General features: G+C 48.4%; 1 pseudogene; it reads left to right on the top strand.

Annotated features, from left to right (window-relative positions):
• The first annotated feature begins 2,111 nt into the window (after positions 1 to 2,111).
• On the top strand, positions 2,112 to 2,502 carry LOC120683729 (annotated as a pseudogene).
• The last annotated feature ends 1,096 nt before the right edge of the window (positions 2,503 to 3,598 follow it).

The following is a 3,598-nucleotide window of genomic DNA, read 5'->3' as shown; positions in this document are numbered from 1 at the left end:
GAGGCGGTTGGAGGGGTCGGCCGGGTCCGACTTCCAGGCCCGGCCGTTTCTTCATCCGGACTCCGATTTGGGCGATCCATATATGTTTCTCGATCAGCTCGACGAGACCTTTCCATTGGTGGAGCCCAATTTGGCAATTGAAGACATGTTGGGGCTGGGTGGCCTGGTTGTGGCCGGCCGGGCTGACGGCTTGTCCTGGCCATGGTCTTGTTCAGGTGTCTCCTAGCCCCTCCAGAGCCTGCCTTCATTGGCCAGCCCTTGGCCTAGCTTGGCCAAGGCCTAACCGAAGCTAGTCGGGTCCTGGCCGGAGCTGGCCGGGGCCTGGCCAAGGCCTGGCTGATTGGCCAGGCTTGGCTAGATTTTAGGCCTTGCCTCAAAGTCCTTGCTTTCTCCGTTATTTTGGTGAAATTTATATGATTTACACCTGCAACACAAAATTCACCAAAGCTCGTGGAACTGGTTAGTTTAAAGCTAATAATGTGTAGAATCTTCTTTATACCCTATTTATTTACCGAATGTTGGCGGTCGAAATCCGTGTTAACGGTCGTCAACACCCACGTCTTCTCCCCCGAACTGGCCTGTACTTCCGGAGGACGCTCTTCTCTGTCCCTCCTCCTGATCTAGCCCGTACTTCCGAAGGACGCCAATCTCCATTCCTCCTCCGATCTTCCGGCTCCGACCTGCTGGATAGGGCTTTGGGGAGGCGATGATGTCCCTTCCCGGAACTTGGAGAAACGAGGGGTGGCCCTGGACACCGTCTTAGGAACATTTCCCAACACTGCCCAAGCCTTCCAGCGGTTGCACTCCTTTACAAATGATGAACACATCTCTTTAGAGGCAGCTATATAGCTAGATAGTATACACAATATTTTTGATATGCCTCTCTCACCTCAAGCATATGCAGAGCTTCTCATTTTAGAGCAGAACATTCATGATCAGAGAATGCATGGTATAGAATCAGACACTTGGTCTTACATTTGGAACAACTCAGAATATACTTCAAAAAAGTATTATAGAAATGTATTCTCAGCAATACAAGACCACCCCTTATTTAACAGCCTCTGGAAAAGTAAATGCACACCTAAGATCAAAATTTTCACCTGGTTACCCTTCAATGATAGGCTCAGCACTCGGAATATTCTCAGAAGAAGAAAATGTTTCTTGGAAACAGGCTACAATTGTGTTGTGTGCCTCAATGATACAGAGGAAACCTTGTTACACTTGTTTTTTGATTGCTCCTTCAGTGTCTCATGTTGGTATGCTATAGGGATTCAGTGGAACATAGCTTTACAGCCTATGGATATGATTCAGTTGTGCAAAACAAATTTTGGGCGCCCTTTCTTCATGGAAATATTCATGATAGCTAGTTGGAATATTTGGAAACAACGAAATGGAGTCATCTTTGATGCCAAACCGCCTTTCATAGCTTCTTAGAAAGCTGCAGTCATGAGAGATATTATCCTACATTTGCACACGATAAAGGAAGTCTTTCATTCTTCTATTTTACAATGGCTACAAACCTTCGATTGTTACCACTTTGAAGAGTGGTTGTATTTTTTCTTTTGTTCTCTTTTTGATAGTTCCTCACTAGCTTCCGTACGAACCTTTTGTGTGTTTCGTTTTCTATAAAAATGATCTCACTGGGGGATTTTTCCCCACAGCTTTCGGTCAAAAAATGTTTCCAACACACAATCAGCTATTAATATAAATGTAGCACCGCCATTGATGAGACCATCGACACACAACAAAGCCACTGCTGGGAAAGTTCCGTCATGCGCTGACGAGATGCCATCACGCGCTGACGAGATGCCATCACATGGGCAACCCACTGAAGCTGTTGTTTTCTTCTAGAAATATGAAAGACAAGTATTAACATAAATAAAGGAATCTAAAATTGAAAAATATAGACAACTGTAGCATGTCCATCCTTGTTGGAACAGTAAGGCCGGCCCATTGGCCATTGCTCACCTGTGGATCGGATATCATTTTCCATCCTTAGCTTGTTGAAACAAACAAATAAAGGAACATATATAGAAATTGCATCAGGAACCAACTGCAGGTACACGGTGTGGCCGGCGGCGCGCGACCCCCGTGGCCGGCGGCGCGCGACCCCCGTGGGCGGCGGCGTGCCGCTGAACCCGGGCCAGACGTGGACCGTCAGTGTCCCTGCGTGCACCGGGTCCGGCCAGGTCTGGGGCCGCACCGGCTGCTCTTTCAACGGCGGCGGCCGCGGGCGCTGCGCGACGGGCGACTGCGGCGGCGCGCTCTCCTGCGGGCTCTGCGGGCAGCCGCCCATGACGCTGGCAGAGTCCACCATCGGCGGCGGCGCCGGCACCAACGACTACTACGACATCTCGGTGATCGACGGCTACAACCTGCCCATGGACTTCTCCTCCAGCACCGGCGTGAACCTGCACTGCACTGGGGCGGCGCCCGCTGCCCCCGACGCCAGACCCGGGCGACACCAAGAACCATAGCTTCCGTGGCAACAGCAACTATTAACTAATGATAAAATTAATTATATAGTTGGTGCTAAATTACGAGACGAATCTAATGATCCTATTAATCTATGATTTTGTAACACTAATGCTACAGTGATACTACCGTAACCATCCTCTAATCGTAGGGCCAAAGTCCTCACTAAATTCGTCTCGCGGTTAGTATTGGGTTATACAATTAGTTTTGTAATTAGACTATGTTTAATACTTCTAAATAGTGGTCAAACATTTGATGTGACGGGAGACTAAAGTTTAGCCCCCCATCCAAAATGGCCCTAAGTATGGGCTGCGTCTGGAGGCTGCCTTTAGTGGGAACCACAGCAGCATTGCGTTGGGCCTGGTCTGCTTTCCTTCCCTGTTTCAGCCCCGTCTTTAATGGGCTATGTACGTCTGGATGTTGTCTTAGGAGACAAAGGCAAATCCTATCCATAGGATGAGTAGAACGCCTTTATGATTCGTGCTAGGGTTTCAATCTAACGGACTGACTTTCTTCTCTCTTCTTCTACCTTCCACCGTCCTGCCTCCTATGGCCGGGACGACGCCGCCGCAAGCGCCCATGTGTCGCCGCCTTGCCCGCCGCCCCACGCCGCGCTGCCGCCTTCCCCCCACCGCGCCGTCGCCGGCCCTCGCCGCCCCCCGCGCGCCGCCGCCCGCACCGGAGCTCGCCTGCGTCGGCGGGCTCGCCGGCGGTGGCGCTCGTGGGGAACCCCGCGCGGAGCTGGTGGCGAGCAGTCGGATTGGGGCGGCCGCCGCCGGTTTTTTTTCTTTTTTCCTTATTTTTTATTTTTCAGGAATTTTTTTATGTCTTTGTTTTTCTTTTCTGAAACATTTTTCTTAATATTTTTTGAATTTTTTTATATTGTTGGTATATTTTGATTTTCTTCTAAAACATTGATTTAATTACTGAAAAATGATCCAAAACGCTAATTGATTTTGTCCCAGAAAAAATATTCCTGCAAATCTGAATTTGTTCCGGAACATTTAATTTTGTTCCAAGAAAAAGTTCCGAGACATTTAATTTTGTTCCAGAAAAATGTTCCGGAATATTTGATTTTTTTAAAATGTTCCAGAAAGAATTCCGAAACATTTAATTTTGTTCC

The sequence above is a fragment of the Panicum virgatum genome, chromosome 7N, assembly GCF_016808335.1.
Source record: "Panicum virgatum strain AP13 chromosome 7N, P.virgatum_v5, whole genome shotgun sequence".
Taxonomy (NCBI): domain Eukaryota; kingdom Viridiplantae; phylum Streptophyta; class Magnoliopsida; order Poales; family Poaceae; genus Panicum; species Panicum virgatum.
This window is presented reverse-complemented; position numbering and strand designations above follow the sequence as displayed.